The 19,741-nt window shown below is 39.8% G+C and overlaps 1 protein-coding gene across 2 annotated transcripts in view; it reads left to right on the forward strand.

The window, feature by feature from the left end:
* CMSS1 (cms1 ribosomal small subunit homolog) overlaps positions 1–19,741 on the forward strand; it is a 373,731-nt gene that overhangs the window by 236,090 nt on the left and 117,900 nt on the right. The window lies entirely within an intron of this gene.

The following is a 19,741-nucleotide window of genomic DNA, read 5'->3' on the forward strand; positions in this document are numbered from 1 at the left end:
CCTTGTAAGCCACTCAGTCTGTGGTATTCTGTTATAGCAGCCCAAACTAAGACGGCATTCAAGGAAGAAGGTCCTGACGGATCTGGCTGTAAAGACACAGATAAAAGAAGGTTCATACTTACCCAAGGTCATGAGTGCCTGATAGACCAAGATCTCATGCTAGGGCTTTAAAGGGGGAAAAGGTAGGCAATAGAGAAGAAAACTATTTAGGTGTATTTTATAATAGAAAAGTGTTAGGGACCAAGAATTATTATTGGCTGAGAGTATAGCAAGCCCCTAGCTGGAAACCAAGTCTGACACAGCGCTGAGATTTTCTCACATTTTCAGCTGATGAACTGATGAATCTCCAATACATCATTCCATAAATATTGTTAAATATTCTAGACCTCACATTCACCTTTTAAAATTTTATGAGAGGTTTTTAGAAACTTACTTAATAACCCAGAAATATCTATTTTAAACAAATGTAATTCAGTATTAAACTAATTGCAGTTGCTAAACTTATTAGCTGGTGATACAAAGATAAGGAAAGTTCATGACATATTCTAGTTGATCTAAATAGCATCTAGGTGAGAAATGTTTCTAGCACTTGCTGGCCTATGTGCTAGTGATTAACAAGGGTGTCATAATATAATTAACACAGCTAATGCTGAGTATATAGGTAGCTATAAACAAATGTCTCATTGCTTTGGAAATCCATACAATCAGGTGACAGCTCCAGACCATTAAAAAAAAAAAAAAAAAAAAAAACCGGAAAAGGGGTTTGTCTGCAACTTTGGAGTAGCTCTATAAGAGGAAGTGGTGATTGGATTTCTCAGGGTGGCAGATTGTAATGGAAAGCTCTGGGCCTAGAGTCAGGACAACTGGTGCTGGCAGAGCCAACATTTAGCTGTTACGATCTTCGCATATCATATGCTTTCTTTACTTCTCCAGTGAACTAGATAAACTTTTCTAATATTCTGCAACTTCGCATTCTCCATGTGCTTCTGATCATTCTACAGGAAACCAAGAATGCAGTGAGATATTACTTTAAGGAAAGATGACGTGATCTCTAGTACTGAGCTTCTTGTCCAGCCTTAGGCATTTCAGTTTCAGATACTCATTACATCATCAGGGAAAAAGGCCAATAAAAGCCTAGACCTCTCAGGCTATAGAATCTGCTTATAAATTGGAACGGACAGAGTAGCTGCGGTTTTTCCAAACTCATGTTCTTGGGTATTACTAAAATGCATTTTATGTGCTGCATCTTGTTAAAGTTTTCGTGATGTGTCCCTATAAAAGTCTGCTGGCCTCCTGCAAGCAGGGAATATGTCTTTGGTTATCTGTTGCAAGTTAGCTCAGTTGGTTAAAATCCAAGACTGTGGGATCAAGCTCCATATGGGACAGTTGGCTTCAGGCAGAACAGTCCCAGCTTGCCCAGCTGGTTCAGAAACGCATGCATTTGATCACAGAGGGCAGAAGTGTGAGTATGACTGGCTCAGCATAACCTGTTCCTCCTACTGGAAAATCACTCAGAGTCCATGTTCTTCTGACAGAGGTCATTGACCTCAACCTTGTTTAGAATTACCGACTGTGAGCACAATGCCATGCCAATTTATGTATTCCTTAAAGATCCTGATGACCTTTCACCCAACTGATCATATAAATCTTTCTACATTTTGAGAGATTCTGATGAAAATAGCTTGTTATTGGAGGCTCTCTGACAGGTGCTGTGCTAAGTATTCTGCATGCAATCTCTCACTCACACCTCAAAGTAATCCCATGCAATATGTGCTATTTTTATTCTTTTGCGGTTAAGAAAACTATGGCTGGAAGAAGTTATCTGTCCCAAATCCACTGACTGGCAAGGCCAGGACTCCAGTCTAAGTGTGTCTGACCCCAGAGCCCATGCTCTGACCCACTCTACTGCCTCTCTCATGATACTATAGTTTGCGATTTTAGAAACTATGATAAGCTCCTAACTATGGCATGAAACTGCACAATCAGATGCTTGTAAGTGGGTATGGGTTTGTTTGTTTTTTTAAGATTTTATTTATTTATTTGACAGATAGAGATACAGTGAGAGAGGGAACACAAGCAGGGGGAGTGGGAGAAGGAGAAGCAGGCTTCCCGCGGAGCAGGGAGCCCGATGCGGGGCTCGATCCCAGGACCCTGGGATCATGACCTGAGCTGAAGGCAGACGCTTAACAACTGAGCCACCCAGGCGCCCCGTGGGTATGGGTTTTAAGTTGTAACTTCTTGAAATGAAAAATGAGGTCACCTCTTTTCTCAGACAGAGAAAACCTGACAGTCAAGTGAGGCAGATGTGTGTTCCTGGATGCTTCTGTAAGCTTCCCATTAGTGACCTCCTCTCTACCCCAGCAGCTTGAGATACTCACATCCCAAATATAAAGCTTTGTTCAGCTTTAGTTCCTCAAACTTATAGTTCAGACACAAACTCCCGTAGTAGACAAGTTGAAAGTCTCTCCACTTGTTTTCTTCTCTGAATCCCCCAGCATCTCACCATCACCTCAGTGCACTTTATACCCTCAAACCCAGAGGCATCAACAGATCAGTCAGACCAATTTTTCCTGATCTGCTCAGCAGTAGAACTGCAGAGGCTTTTCAGTAGAAGGGGGAAGCTATAAAATGTCTCCTGTTGGAACATTGAGTTAAGCCCTGGTTTGTCCCCTGGAGCCACAGTTTCATCTGTGAAATTTAACTTAAAGTTTCATCATTGAGCAGTGTGTTTAGTATTCTGGAACTCTGTTCTTCCTAACCTTCTGAACTTCACTCACACTTGAGTGAAAAAGGGCAGCTTGAATGCATGCAGAAGGCATTTGGTGCAAGTTCAGGAAAAGGTCCTTGGTAATATGCAGCTCTTACGGTGTATTTCTTTTGAGGCTTTGTAAATGGACATGAAATGAAGGCTGCCTTTAGGGTAATTTCTCTTTTCCCTAGTCAGCAGTACAAAGTAAGCTCCAAAGTTCATGGTTTTCCTTTTAAAAAGGTCATACTGACTCAATTCACTATTGACACAGTAAATTATACTCAGAGTTGAAGAGCCTCTAGATAATCTAAGTTATTTCCATTGTCCACCTTCTGGGAAGCTATCATTTTAAAAACAAAATACCTCTTATAATTTTCTAAAAGAGCTTTATAAATCATTGCCATTTGATGCTATTATCAAGGTTGGGGCGCCTGGGTGGCTCAGTCGTTAAGTGTCTGCCTTCGGCTTAGGTCATGATCTCCAGGGTCCTGGGATCAAGCCCCGCATCGGGCTCCCTGCTCCGCGGGAAGCCTGCTTCTCCTTCTCCCACTCCCCCTGCTTGTGCTCCCTCTCTCGCTGTGTCTCTCTGTCAAATAAATAAATTAAAATCTTTAAAAAAAAAAAGAACAGGGTCTTCCATTTCACATTCTTCTTGAGACACTGTAAAACCCTTCACACATGTGTCCTTACCCTGGCCTCCTTTTATCTTCATCTCCCTGATCCATCACTATCATCTGCTTCTTCACTTGTGGCCTTTCTTCCTTCCCTTTAGAAAATAGTTTTTCAGCACCATTTATGTAAATAACAGTGTGCTAGACATGGGGAGGTGAGGGATGAAGATGAAGACAAAGGCCATGTCCTCCAAGGACTTAAAATGTAGTTCAGAGGTTGCATGTTTAAACGGCAGGGGGAGACAGGAAGGTGTACAAGAGAGTGGAAAGGGGCCAGGTATAGGACAGAGGGGTGATTGGGACTATGCCAAAATGGAAAGGACACAGCACTTCTGAAGGGATCAGTCATTCTGCAGCTCCAGCTTATTGGAACCGTCCTGGAATGCTGGCCCAGCATTGTCAGAGCTTCCAGTTTGTCTTCCAGAAGTCAGAAATCCAGATTTTTATGATGTGCCATCTCCAGGTTTTTTTTAAATGCTGGCAACTAATTCACATTCTTCAAAAACATTGTGTAGGCCAAACAAAACATGTATGTGGGCTGAATTCAACCCATGGTCCTCTAATTTAGGGAGTTTTGGTCTTGTTAGTGAGGTAAATCACACATGTATGAAATCATTAATTTAAAATGCAGCCCATATGACCAAGAATCGTAATGAATGACACAGAATGTTCCTGCTAGAGTTCAAAGAAAAGAGAAGGAGGACTGGGGAGATGGGACAATGATGGGCTCCAGGTGCATGTTGAGGGGCTGTGAGGAAACTGGAGGATATGTGTTGGGAATTTGGTTGACCCACTGAGGTCTGGTGGCAGACAGCCTCTAATGCCAGACTAGAGAGGTTAGGCTTTACCTTCTATGTCATGGGGAGACACTGAGGATATGCTGATCTGCAATTTTAGAAAATAAAATAAAATCTGTTAGTGGGTAAAGGGGCAAAATAGCTGCAAAGAGAAACCATCAGGAGACTCCTGCTGCAGTGCTTTCCCCTGTTTTCCATTCCTCTTTCTCTTACACCCCTCTACAGCACATCCCAAAACTTTCCACCTGATGAAATGCACTTCTAAAAAAGAAGCCTCCCTCTGGCAGGGTAGCTTTGAAGTATGCCAATGCCGTAAACCAGAACGGTATAACAAAATCAGACCAGATTAGAGTAGCAAGGGAAAAAGAAACCTTAGCTGCCACCTCTCATTGAGTGGAAACACTGTTTAAAAAAGAAATAAGGTATCTCTTCGAGATATACAGATCTATCTAATACCAAGCTCTATCCAATATAAGCTACATATCTATGTGGCTCTAAAATGGGGATGGGAAGGTGCAGAACTACATTCTCATTAGGTATACGAGTTATTTAGGAATAGGTCAGCAGTAGCCACAGTCAGAAACCACATACATACTTTGCCATAACATTTACTAGCAAAATTTTCTTAAGGAGCCCATAGATGTGCATAGAGAAAATAGCCTTTCTTTTCGATCAAAGCCGAAGGCACTGTTAGAAAAAAAGGAAGAAAGGACACAAAGTTTTAGATATTAGAATATATAGAGATCTTCCAAATATACCTAAAGTACCAAAAATGAGTCATCCCTAAGTACCCAATTGAGTGCATTTGTGAGATGATGGGCTCCCCTTGTGCGTCATTGGACAGTTACCTGGGCTCCACTCTGGACAGTGGGAGTTGGTTAGTCTAAGGTGGGCCAAACGTGGACTTTTGAAAATCTTCACAGGTGGTTCAGGACCCTACACGACTTTGCTTAGAGACTAGAGATTCATTGTTTGGCCAAAGTAGGCAATTCTTAGTTATTCCAGACCTGATTATGCAGGGTGTTAATTTTCTAGGGCCCTTGTTTTACTTACTCTTCTACTCACATTTTCATCATTTTATTTCTTATTAGTACTCTACCAGAGAATGAGAAAAGAAAGAGAAAAAAAGCCAGAACTGGTATTTATTTATTTATTTATTTATTTTTATTTAAAGGTTTTTATTTATTTATTTGAGAGAGAGAGAGAGAGCATGAGCTGGGAGGAAGGGCAGAGGGAGACGGAGAAGCTCAGCAGGGAGCCTGGGATCATGACCTGAGCCAAAGGCAGATGCTTAACTGACTGAGCCACCCAGGCTCCCTGTTTTGTTTTTTTAAGAGTCACTTATTTATTAGAGAGAGAGAGAGAGAGAGCACGAGCAGGGGGAGGGGGAGGAGGGAGAGGGAGAGAAGCAGACTTCCTGCTGAGCAGGGAGCCCGATGCTGCAGGGCTCGATCTCAAGACCCAGAGATCATGACCTGAGCCGAAACCAAGAGTTGGACTCTTAACGGACTGAGCCATCCAAGCACCCTAAAACTGTTTCTTAAAAAGTCATTTTACTTTAAAATGAGAGCAATAATAATAACAATACCAGTAACAACAGCTAGCACTTCTTCGACATTTATTACATTCCAGGCACTGCCTAAATACTTTACACATATTAATTCATTTCATCCTCACCAACTGTATGAGGTACATGCCATTACCCTCCCAATTTTGAGGTGTTAAAACTAAACCACAGAGAGATTATTACATTTACCTAATGTCTCACAGTTTAGAAGGATCAGAAGCAGTATTTGAAGTCAAAAAGACTGACTCTGGAGGCTTCACTTTTTTTTTTTTTTTGGTAAAATATATAGAAAACATAAAATTATCATTTTAACCATTTTTAACCACACAGTTCAGTGGCATTAAGTCCACTGCATTGTCTTACAGCCAACACCACTATCCCATCTCCAGAACTTTTTCATCTCCCCAAACTGAGAGCCTTCACTTTTAAACACCACTCTATATACACCTCCCCAATAGTACTGGAAGATCTGGAAATGTTCACTGTTTGTGGTGGTTTTGTCTTCTTTTAACACAGAAGATTTAATACTTTTTCAATCCTAGCATCCATTACTCTCCATTTGTCCCGTGTGCCATTGCATGTATCACACAGCCTGTCCCTGATACAGTCAGTTGCACCAGCCTGTCCAAGCGTCACACTGCTGCTGTCTCTTCCCAGATATTTGTGGGTTGGGCCCTGCATGGGCAACGACAGCTCCATCACTTCTTCTGGCTCTCATTTGACATTGATTCTAAGATGCATCCTAATATCAGGGGGTGTCTGGGTGGCTCAGTCAGTTAAGTGCCCAACTTTGGTTTCAGCTCAGGTCATGATCTCGGGGTCGTGTGATCGAGCCCCGAGTTGGGCTCCGCAGTCAGCAGGGAGTCTGCTTGAGGTTCTCTCCCTCCCTCCTGCCTCTCACCCCACCCCCGATCTTTCTCTCTCTCTGTCTCTCAAATAAATAAATCTTTTTTAAAAAATAAGATGCATCCTAGTATCAAAAAACTTAAAACTATAAAAGTTTAATAGTCATGTATCTTACTTAGGCTTAAGGAGATCCAGTCTTCCAGACTGGTATGTCACTGTGAAGTAGCTTGTCCTGGTTCCTCAACATTCAGCCTACCACCACTGTGTTCCAAGGTTCATCCCTTCCAGCCTAGATTACTGTCATATCTAGTCTCCCAGTTCTGACTTTCTTGGACAAACTGGACATCATGAAACCTATAATCTTGAGCAGCTTGCCTAGTCTCTCTGAGCCAGTAGACCTTTTGTTCAATAGGAGAGGAGCATAGAGTAGATAAAGTTTCCTTTTGATTCATAAGGCTAAGATTCTAGGAGTTCTCAGACATCTTCAAGATGAATATGGAATTTGGAGGTCATTGCTGCTAAAATCAAAAGAACTTAAGCTAGATTAAACATTTCTTTGTCATTATTTTACCACTTGGCATCTTGTTTTCTTTACTGCTGAGATACCAGTGTCCTTCTCTGCTACTTGTTGGCCATCTAAAACCTTTTTACTCCAAGACTCCTACTTGCTCTACTTGTTCCCAAATAATCCCCAGTATTCTCCTTTTTCCCTGTCTGCCCATTTAGAAAAAATGTAACAGAAAATTTAAAAATTGACACCATCCTTAATAATGATTTTACCATTAAAGATGTGAATGGCTTATTACTTTATATATGAATAGCTATATTAATTACTGTAAGTGTAATTATTAATATATTATCTGAATACTTATTGCTTAATTCAAAGAATGGTGGCCTCAAGTTTCTCTTAGTTTTCTTACATATATATATATTTATATATATATATATACTAAAAGGAAATTTATAAACCAAATTTAAAGACTTCTGAACTTCTATCCCACCCTTAACAATTAGCACCTCAGATGCAGGGATGAATACTCTGTTCTCCAGAGTTTGATAGTCTTTTAGAAGTTATTTTAAGGATTATGTTAATTTGAGGGCTTGACTTTTCATTAAAAAAAAAGTTGAGGGGGCCTCGGTGGTTCAGTCGGTTAAGTGTCCAACTCTTGATTTTGGCTCAGAGTTGTGAGATTGAGCACCACATCAGGTTCCGCACTAGCCTTGAAGCCTGCTTGGGATTCTCTCTCTCCCTCCCTCTCCCTCTACCCTCTCTCTCTCTCTCTTTTTTCCTCTGTTATTAAAGAAAAAAGAGTTGACTCACCAGTTTTTTGGTTTTGGTTTTGATTTTGTTTTGGGGGCTGTTGTTGGGATTTTTTTTTTTCCAATTTATAAGGTTCCCAGGAAAGAAGTCAACCTAACTTAAAACCTCATCAAAACTCTGGGCTTCAGGGCACAAAGGGAAACTAATTTTTAAGAGCATTTCATTTCTTCTTCTGTAAAGAAGACTCCAGTTAAAAAGATAAACTAATTTTTCTCTGTTATTTGAAGTATGGATAAGAAACCTAATCATCTCTCCACTTGTTTCCCTAGACTGTCACAAATAAATAATGTTGACGATAACCATTGCCCATACTGAATGCTCACACCTTAGATTGGAAAATATGCTTCTAAATCCTCCTCTCAAAACTCAACTTCCTGAACCTTCTTGAATCAGGTAGAAGAACCCTTGTTTTTTTGTTTTGTTGCTTCTGATTTCAGAGATTTTAGAGGAATGGACGTTTCATAAGTGAGTTTGAGTCTGCTATAAACCTTAAGGAGCCCTCTTTTCTTTCTAGAGTTACTGGATTTTCTTCTGAGAATGTTATTGGGATATGGTGGATTGGAAAGACAGAGTATGTATCAAAGTAAACATTTTATGAGCTTCTGCTTTGCAGTTTAATTTACAAAGTAGACAAAACCTCTGAGTATTTCCTGTATATCTTAAAGGACAAATTTGTCACCAGTTCTCCAGCCCCACTGCCCCTCTTTTTCCAGCTACCCACCCTGCCACACACACACACACACATGCTTTTTTTTTTTTTTTTTCTTTTTAACATTAAAGCCACTCATCAGATGTGGGACTGGTGTGTGCATTTGCAAGCACTATGCTGGATTAAGTACGCTGTAACTTATTGGCTTAATTTACGGCATATAAGCCATTTTTCTTTTTTTTATGTTTTAACAAATGCAGCCCAATATTAAATATGGAGAACTTAAAAACCCCTTGGCTCTCTACAGGATAGAAGTCCCTGGAGTGGAGGAAGGGAGACTAGCGGAGGACTTGGAAAATGTTTACAGTCCTAAAGACATTGTGATTTCCCCTTGCTGATTTTCTTTAGCCTCATATTCATTGAGGGCATGCTGGGAAATCATACTCATACATAGGAACTTTTAATAAGTTCCGTGTTGCCATCTACATAAGATTTATTTTACCAAACAGCAATTTTTTGAAGAAATTCAGCAGTTAGATTTTTCACACATTAAATAGGTTGGTAGAGGGCAGATTTGAACAAAAAAAAAAAATCTAAATAAACAAACATGCATTCTTATTGCTGCTCATATATGCATGGAATACCAATCTACCAACCTATGCATAGCAGAATGCTATGGTAAGCATTATGTGTTATATAAGGAGAAACAAGATACAGTTCTTGTTTTCCGGTAAGTCTGATAGGATTGAGAGCCATGAACCCAAATGACATGAGATAGAATATTGAAATTGTTATAATTGATCTATACATTGAGGAATCTACTTGGTATGATGTGTTAATGGCAAGTAAATGTGGATCGCTGGCCCACTGCTACTCAAAGTGTAGTCTGAGAACTAGCTGCATCAGCGTCAGATATGAGGATTCTCAGCCCCCAACCCCAGACCTACTGAATTCAAATCTCTGGGGGGTGTGACCCAGCAATCGATGTTTCAAGCGGTTTTTATGTTTTAAGAGTCTCCCAGCTAATTCTTATGCCATTCAAGTTTGAGAACCATTGCTCTGCGCTGCAGTTCCCAAGCCACTCCAATCCTCATGGTGGTTATTATCTTCGAAGTGACAAGTGAGGAAGTGGAAAGTCAGAGAGATAAGTAACTTTACTAAAAGTCGTACTGCTAACATTATAGCAGTCTAGATTCAATCCCAGTTCTGTTGTACCGTTTCATAAATCTGCTCCTTCTTCTACTCCTGCTGTCTCTTCCTAGAAATTATTGTCAACCACGAAAGCTGTTTTTCTAAAGATTTCCATCTTGGTTTTCAACTTTTCATATTACTCTTTCTCCCTAACTAAAAAGGTACTCACTTTAATAATTTTACCACTGCTATAGTGCCCATAGCTGTCATTGTGATGCTGAGGTGCAGATGACACTTTTGGTTTGTTTTTCTTGCCATGTCATCATCATATGGTCAGTTGGTATCACCAATGACCATGCTCTTACTCCTAATCAGTCCACCAGCATGTCAGTGTGTATTCAGATTTGGCGTAGGGAAGAAAACATCATTTTTGAAGTTGAATTCAATTTAACCAATAAGTATTTATTGTCCAGCTATTTGCCTAATACTGTGCTCTGCACTATAAAGCCTGGATGCTGAGAATGTGTTTCCTCGACCAGCAGGATATGCATATTATCAGGCCCCATGCTGGACCTTCTGAGTCAGAAATTCTGAGGATAGGGCCTAGTAGTTTATTTTTAAAAGTCATCCAGATGATTCTAATGCATATTAAAGTTTTTTTTTTTACATTTATTTTTTTTCCTTTTTTTTATTGTTATGTTATGTTAATTACCATACATTACATCATTAGTTTTTGATGTAGTGTTCCATGATTCATTATTTGCGTATAACACCCAGTGCTCCATGCAGAACGTGCCCTCTTTAATACGCATCACCAGGCTAACCCATCCCCCCACCCCCCTCCCCTCTAGAAGTTTGAGAACCACTGCTGTAAGAGACATGAGAAATTAGAGACACGGTCTTTACACTTAAAGAGATTATCATCAGTTGTATCTTGCCCACTTGTCAGAGACTAAATTCAGACTAGGGTTTCTAATAGCTAAGAGCCGATGGGTATCATGATTTTGCTTTACTGTGTCTGCAGGATTCAGAAATGCCTCCTGCAGCTTGTTGTGGGGTTTTTTTTCTTCCTCTTTTAATGAAAGTCAATCACTCATTTATAAAACCACTTACAGAAACTTCAGTATGTTTCAGATGGCAATTATATTTTTTTCTCTCTCCAGGGGTCTCAGTTGCAAAGAATTCTTATAGAACAGAATTGTTTTGTTTATGTAGGCAGTCATTTGCCATGTGGGGAGCTTGAAAACAGACTAAATAAATGGTTTCGATAGTGATGTCATGGATAGTGGTGATTAAAGCAAGGATAATGTAGAAAGCTGTGTTTCTTAAACAGCCCAGGCCCAGACCAATGCCTGAAATTCTGGGTCAGTTTAAAGATTTTTGTGTGATTATATTTATAGTGAGTTATTCCTTGTTTTCTCTCAGGATATTCTGCCTCAGAAGTCTGTCTTCTTCAGAGAGATGACCGAAAACATGTATACTACATAGATTGCCTGCTCAAGTGTGCTCTGTATACAGAAGAGCAGGACTAGACTGTGATGAAGTTACCAGTTACAAGATCTCTAAAATGCACACTCTGGAAGCACCAGTCACACAGAATACAGGAGCTTTGCCTCTCAGTGGCCCTGCCTACATTTTCAAATCTCATTTGTGAAAGAGGGAAATTTCCAGTGCTCATGGTTGACCTAAATTAGGGGATCCCTATTCAGAGTGAATTATACTAACCCTTTCATTTCTTGCCCTTTCTCAGCATTGTCACATTTCAAGTTATCTGGGCCTCTCCTGTGAGCCAGGTAGGAGTATAGGGAGAATGTGATGCTTATACCTTGGATAGCTTGTAACTAAGCAGCCTAGTGAGAGTTTTAATGTATAAGAAAGGTCATGGTTTTTGTATTATCTGTTGAATCCTGGGATCTGATTCATCCCATTCCTCCACTGATATACATAACTGAGAATACAGATTTGCAAATGAAGTTTGACCTAAAGTCACTTCATCTAAAATGCTGTTAGATCATATGAATTTTGCAGATAGGTTATTCAAATACATGTTTTTTTCAATGCTAATATAAGCCCTTATGGTGAGGGAAGAACACCTAAAATTCACAAATTATCTAGGCTATCCAAGTCAGTAGTATGCCAGTTTGTATAATAAACCGATCAATGATTAACTAGTTTAAAAGTTGTGTACTGTGCACTGAGTAGGGGATAAATAGTAATTTAAAATAAAGTCCTGTGGCCTCTGCCCAAGCCTAAAACCATATGAGCTGCTATTTCAAAGAGGCTTTGTTGGCCATCCAAAAAGCTTCTAGGTTTAGTACAGTAGAGAGGCACTATATAGAAGCACGATAGAGTAAACAAATAAAACCATAGTTATCCCTACATCCTACAACTCATTTGTGCCCTTATGTCACTCTCCATCCCAAAGACCTCACCAAGGGTCCTTTAAAGCCCTCCTCAACATAATTCAAAACTCGCAAGGGGTCCTAGAAGGAAGATAAACTCTAAAGTCAAAGAGACATGGCTCTACAACTAATGATGGGAATTTCGGAATAACTTCTTCATAAAGCTGTGGACAATTAAATGGAGCTGGTGTAAAAATACAGGACAACTAGAGAAATGCACACTTAATCAAAGAAATACCATTTTTCATATATCAAAATGGCAAATTTTGTTAATGATCATACCTGGTGTTGAAAAAGGTAGAGGGAAATAGGTGCTTTTGCACACTGCTGTTGGGAGTGTAGATTTCCGTTAAAACAATTTTGCAATGTTATCATAAAGCTAAATGGATGGAAGGGTGGATGGAAAAGCAGTTATAGATAGACCCAGCAATTACATGTTAAGGTATTTATCCCAAATAAGTCATGAGGGACATACATAAAGATTTAGCTATAAGACTGTTTATCACACTATTGTTTATAATACTAAAAAACTAGAAGCAGTTAGCATAGGACTGGAACTCTGTATGCATTGGACCAATACTACTTGCATTCCCTTCGACCTAATCTAGAACCCCTATCCACTGCTACTCCCACCACCATGCCTACCCAGTGCAACCAGTAAGAAAACGATGGCTGAAAATGCTAAGTAACTTCCCCAAAAATCAATCAACCAAGATGAACTCCAGTATTTCAGCCTTTTAAAGAATTCTGTGCTGGTTACTGCTTTGTCTCTATTTCATTAAAATCAAGAATGACTTGGGCAGACTCATAATCCCTTACCTTCAGTACTGAAATTCAGAAGCACAAGTTTATGAAGTAGTTTTATACAAGCTCATTTGACAACAAAACTTGATCTGAACTGACACAAGTTTATTTAGAGTCTAACTATTTAGTGTGAAAATGGATATATTTTATTGCAAGAATGTTAATGTTCAATTAGTGGGTACTGCCCAAGAACTTGCTGTGTTATGTAATGCATAATGTATGTACCATTTCACCTTTCTAAAATCTGAAAAATTCTCAAACACATGTGGCCCAGGAATTTCTGTTGAGGCATTTTGGGCCTCTAGTTTCTTCTCCAGCGAGGAGAAATCAGCATACCTGTTCAGTATGAAATGAATAGTGCTTAGGATATGGATTAATTTCTTTTTAACATTCCAGGAATAGAACCTAGTGCTTTATGTGACAGTGAATGTTTCTTTAGCCACACTTTTTTCTTAGCTGCTCCTAGTTTAGGTGTTTACTATGTTGGGACCATATATTCAATGTTTTCCTAAAGAGGGTTAATTATGAGAATAGATTGAACTTCATCTAGAAGGGCCACTTACAATGTTCTCTTAAAGATAATGAAAAAACCACCCAGCTTTTAGAGGTCATGATTCAGATGACCTGGCTATTAAGATGAACATGTAGTCAGCATGCAGAGGCCATATTTTATGTTTTTTATTTTAATGCTTTTATTTCCTGTTTGGACATTTCAGAGGAAACACTTATGACTGGACTATGGATGGCTAGGGCAGTAGCAAAGATGAGCAGGGCTGTCCCTTTCTCTGTGAACTCTCCAGCACAGAGAGCACTGTTTCTCAGTGTTCTGTGTATACTGGAAAGAGTGAAGACATTTCTTCTTTTTGTGAATTCATAGATTATCTATGGGTCCGAGAAACAAAGTTCAGCTCTCTCCCCCCTCACCCAGCAGGTGGCGCTGTGAAATAGAGGAATATGACAGTGCAGTGAGCTGCCTTTCTGCTCCACAAACCCAATTGTAACCTTAGCAAGTACCCACATGATTTTGGCACTTAATATATGTCACTTGAAGTATTTGAAAGTCTCCTAAAGGTCCAGTGCCTCAAACAAGTTTTGTTTAATTTAGTTTCCAGTCTTCTGTAAAGCTCCGGCTTCCTTTATGATCCGCAGTGTCAAGTGCTCACACACTATGACTCTAGCATTAGCAGAATCACCGTAGTCCTTTATAAAAGTGAACTTCTTTTTCTGCACCTGGATGTTAGAATGGATTCTTTCTTCCCATTTGTGGGGAAGGTTACACTCTCGTCTTCCAGGTGTTGGCCCTATTACCCCTTCTGCTTGGGAAAGAATCCATTAACTACTTGAATGAATTAACCAGTTTTGTGGAACAGCCTTAAGTGAGCCAGCCATTAGCTGCCCGTTCAGCTACCCTAAGAGCTACCTAAAGAGAAAGGGAAGAAATAGACAGTTGTGTCTCCCAGACCTTTCTTTTTGGAAAGATACTTTTCTCTTCTCCCTTGATAGCAGTGTTTCAGAGTTCTGATACAGCAGGCAATTGAACCAGTGTTATAGTCTAAAGACTAGTGATTCCTTCAGGCTACAGTCTCATGGGGCACCGGACAGTTTTTGCTTATAAGAACTTTCACTTCTTTTTCACAGACATTAATAGTTTCCTGGCACTGCCTTTCAGGAAATGTCGTCATGGTCTGGAGGAACCAATAAAAATACAAGTAACCTGTTTTGGCAGATCTCTTTTATGCCAGAAATTTCAGAATTGGAAGGGAGGGTGGGTGATGAACCAGTCCATTTGTGTGAAGGCATAAGGAAAAATCGTGGATTTGCTGTAAGAGAGGAAGGTGATACCTGCCCTGAACATGAAATATAGAGCGCTCTGAAGCTATAAAGGAATTCCAGCTCATTTAGGCAAACTTTAAAAAAAAAAAATCTGGTTTGATAGAGCAGTTCAAGTCTATGGTACATTGGGAGATTTTTCCTTTTTTTCCTTCTCATTTCAAACAGTACTTATAGCTCTTTTGATCCTCAAATAGAAAACTCACACATTAAAAATTAACATTTGATAATGGATATTCACATAGCATTGCCATAATGTACGCAGAAACAAGGCCATGGCTTTGGTTTTGGGTTTTTTTTTTTTTAAGATTTTATTTTTTTAATCTCTACACCCAACGTGTGGCTTGAACCCACAACCCTGAGATCAAGAGTCACTTACTCCACCGACTGAGCCAGCCAGGCACTCCAAGAGGCTATGGGTTTGGATAATTATTACCAAGTGGCTAATATTAGATGCTCTTTGCTTTTCCCGGATATGGCCAGAGCACAGATCTGCATCCCTCTAATGTGAGAAAAATTGAATGTTGCTCTAGGACATTAATTGGAATTAGTTCTGGGGGGTGGGGGGTGGTCAGCTGTTTCTCTCTTGCAAGTTTTTGAGAGAAGTTGGTCACCATAATACTAAAAGAATGTAATGAAAGTAAAACTGATAAGATACTTCGGAAATGATTGCTCTCTTTTTTTTTTAAAGATTTTATTTATTTGATAGAGTGCACGTGCAAGCAGGAGGGAGGGGCAGAGGGGGAGGGACCAGCAGACTCCTTGCCAAGCAGGGAGACCGATGCAGGGCTCAATCCCAGGACCCTGGGATCCTGACTTGAGCTGAAGGCAGATGCTTAACCAACTGAGCCACCCAGGCACCCCTGCTTGCTCTCTTCTAACCAGTGAATTCAAAATACATTTTCGCACTAGTGCTGATTTTGAATACTTCACTTTTTCTTAGGCCTAGAGTTTTAAATAATATTGCTTACTTTCCTAATCAGTTTAAGCTTCAACCTAAGTGCATTGCAAGGTACATAACTTCATAGATTAACCTTGTGCCAATTTTGGAGAATCTAAAGTAGTAAGGTGTAAGCACCTTGTAGTAAGGTGCTGCCCCAAACCTATCAAAAATTGTCTGTGAGTAAAGATTTCATATCAGCAATATTGTGGTTTTCTCTCTGATTATTTTTATTATACCCTGTCCTATGCAATGCTTTTTTTTAATTTAAAAAAAAAACTTTAATTTGTTTTTAAAGAGAAGCTACTCCTTTTCTTGATAGGACTAGCACTTCCAAATTTCCTTTTTATGTCAAGTCTTTATAATTGCCCCTATTTCAGACATATCACTATTGATTTATATTGGGGAAGTAGGAAAAGAAATTGATTTTGTTTCACCCACTCCATCTTTTAATTAAAAACCTGCATTTGCTACACAACTCTTTGGATATGATGGAGAAACTTGCAGGTCAAGAAGAAGGTTAGAAAAGGGGTCACCATCTCCTGTGCCCTGGAGGGAACTCTCAGTACATGTTCAGTCCCTGCTAAGACTGTCAGCCTCTCCCATCTTACTGTACCTGGTCCCAACCTGAGAAAAGCAGTTTAAGTAGAAGTTGTTCTCTTCCTAAGCCCACCCTGTTTCAAAGCATTCCCTAAAACTTACTTGGAAGAAGGAATAGAAGAAGTTCAGAAAAGCCCAAGGGTTTGAGTCTTCCTTACTACTGATTCCAGTCAGAGCCAAGTCCCATCTTTGATGTCCTGGGGCCAGATTTGGAGGCCAACCCTAGACAGGTCTTTCTGTGTAGGGCTTTTTCTCACCCTGCTTCAAAATTGCCCTTTCCTGGCCAAGGCTGTTCCTTCCCAAATGATCCGTGTCTAGCTTTCCCTTCTGACTTCACCTCTCATCATCCTCTTTTTCCTGCCCTGTCTCTTTTCCTATTAGCTGCCTCTGGCTCTTGGTTTCCTCCTAAAGATAGTCACTGTGACAACTTTCAACCTGGAGAGGTGATTAAAATTCTCAAGGTTCACACTCATTGAGTACCCAACTGCGTTATTTCTTAGGTGTGAGCCAATGATCAAGTGTCTTCAAGGGGGCTTTACCATATCAGCTAATTAAGTACATTTTTATAATTTGATATCTTGATCCACAGACTGAAACTGAAATACAAAGAACTCAGCTGCAGAGGTTCATGGGACTGTTCTTCCCTGTGGCAGGCCAGTTAGCACATGTCAGGATAAAACTCACCTCTGATGGCCTTAGGGACTGTCATTGTTCCAGATGAACAAGTTGGATTTACCACTCTCTTGAGTATTGCACAGACCGTATTTTAGGACTAAGCACTAGGCATTAAGCTCTGAACTGAAGGTCCACTGATCTTCACTTCAAATCTCATGTGCCAAGATCCTTCAGCTCTTATTTCTCCAACCCATGAATTATTTGACAAGGAATGGAATGTGCCTAGAATTGATGACGATTTTCTCAGTGGCCACCTGCCCCATTTGGTTCCCTGCATTTCCAAATCCAGACTAACTGGAGCATGCTCCGAAGAGCTCCCCTGGACTCAAGGTTGTGGCCCAAATAACCAGTTTCCTCTGTCTGGCTTCTAGGCTTCTCTTCTACCTGTGGTCCTGGTTTCTGATTTTCTTTTGTGACTCTGTCAACTCAGTGTTTTGAATGACGCAGAAAAATATTTGCTGACCCCTACTCATAGCATACTGAAGCAAGCTTTCAAATCACTAATGTACACATTTAAATACAAGTGAGGTAATTTTTATTTGCAGTTTCCTGGAAACTATTGGTGGGAGGGAAACGGGGAAGGGGGTGTGGAAGGGAGGGGCTTGTAGACCTAGACTAAGAAAACCGGAATCTTGAGGTTTTCCTTTAGACTTTAGTCCATATTGGGCCAAGGGTACAAGGGTGTGGATTTTGTGAGTAAATATCTTCATTTGGTGCATTTTGTTAAGGCATCACAAAGGCGGGGAAATTTTCTGTGCCAAGCACTGACATCAAGGCATCTTGGGAAATAACCTGCTGGTCTCCCTACTAACTTGACAGCCAGGGTCCACTTTAACATTTAAAGTAGAGAACAGGGTGCATGCTGGGCACGACCTCCCTTTTGGTATCTCTGTGGGTTTTGTCACCAGGAAGACTTTATTAAGAATCGTTTCAGCTCACTTACTCTTCTGCATCCTTTTTCTTTTAAAGGCCTAGAGTTCAGCATTCGCTTTCTTCCCTTTGATTGCCCACTGATGTTCTCACACATAGAGGAAGTAGTGGTTTTCCTGTTTTCTTTCTTGGGGCATTTTGAGTACTGTGGTTCTCCTTTCCTTTTTTCAGCCCTGCATGTGAGTAAAAGCAAGTTGTCTTCACAGTTAACTTCAGGAAAAGATTTGTGGGGCTCTTTTTTTTCTTTTATTTTTGCCTTCCCTCCTCCACAACTGGAAAATATGAGGCAGATCCTGTTTATGTATGCTGTAACCTCAAAAGGAGCTGATATGCTGTTGTCATGAAAGAAGAATCCAGAGCTGTTTATCCTGCAGAGGAGTACCAGAGCTCTTAAATCGGAAAGCCCCACTCTGGGCCCTCCAGGCAGACTGTGGGGAGCTCTTTGCTGCTCTCTCAAAGCTGCTCCAAAATGCAAGGCAAAGATTTCTGCTACTGAATCTTCTCCCTGCATTCTGGGAACAGACACAACGTCCACGTTGTGACTTTGGAAGCAATCAGGAACCTTCTTCCTTTGTATTAACTTTTTCTTTGAAATCTGTTTTCCAGAGGCCTTTTGCACTCTAAAATGTAACTTGAATGCATAATCTTCCTTCCATTCTCTTCTCTATGGATCTTTTATCATGTTCCAGAAATCCTTTTGAAGTCCATTCTATGGCCAGTAAGTTTGGCAAACTGTAATAAAATGAGCTTTTTTTCCTGAAAACTAGTTAAAACTGTGCTTTGGGAATACATCTTTCTTTTGAAGTTATATTCCCAATATTTTTTTAATCTCATTTTCTCTGCATGTCAAACATAGATTCTCTTTTATAATATTGATTTTTTAATTAAAGCTGTATTTATAAGGATATTTTAATGAATTATTTTACTGATCCATGTTAGTTCTGTTTTGTTTTGGTTTCCCTTGAGAGGGCAAATCCATATTCCCATTATGGGATTAGAAACTATCAAACCAGAAATGGCCAACCTGAAACACACTCTGGCCAGCTCTTTCTAAAAGATGCCATATCAGTGCAACATGATTGCTTTTCAAATAACAAATTTGTCATGAGATGAGACAACTATCCAGACCATGCCAATTACTGTCACAGAAAAAGTTACTGAGACTACCAATAGTCTGGTTCTCATCCCTGTCTTTCACCCTCTAGGAAGAAAAGGTTTATGATAATGAGGCAGAGATTTCACATTTTTAAGGAAGCTTAGATACTAGGAAGGACCAAAATTTATTCTTTGAACCTCTCTTCCTTTTCTAAATTCTCTTTCCATGGAAACTTTATTATACTTTTTAAAATCTTTTTTATTCCTGATAGTCAAAGTAAAAGAAGACAGAAGTTAAATCCATTATAAATCAGAGAATCTAAAAAGTAGTGGAATTCTAAAACTCACATGATTATGGAGATAGGAAGATGAGGGGTTCAGTTTAATTTATTTAAAACCCTGAATAGCAGTTCTTGAGTTGTTGAAATAGTAAGTCTGTGAGAGTTGAAAAACTATAAGAAAAACCTTTGAATACAGAACATCCTGTGGTTCTTTCTCTCCTTTACATGGCACTTATATTTAAAAATAATTTAGGATTTGGAAAGTGGATCTTCATCGTGCCATCACTCTGGTGGCCCAGAGGGAACATTTCCATTTACCCATCTCATGTCCATCTCTTCTAAGATGGCAGATTCAAAAGTAGGGCCAAGAAGGTCTCAACCATTCCTAAAATCACCTGGCCACTATTTTAAGATGAACTTGGACAAGGCCAATGGGATCAAGCCAAACCCACT

The sequence above is a fragment of the Neomonachus schauinslandi genome, chromosome 1 (assembly GCF_002201575.2).
Source record: "Neomonachus schauinslandi chromosome 1, ASM220157v2, whole genome shotgun sequence".
Lineage (NCBI taxonomy): Eukaryota > Metazoa > Chordata > Mammalia > Carnivora > Phocidae > Neomonachus > Neomonachus schauinslandi.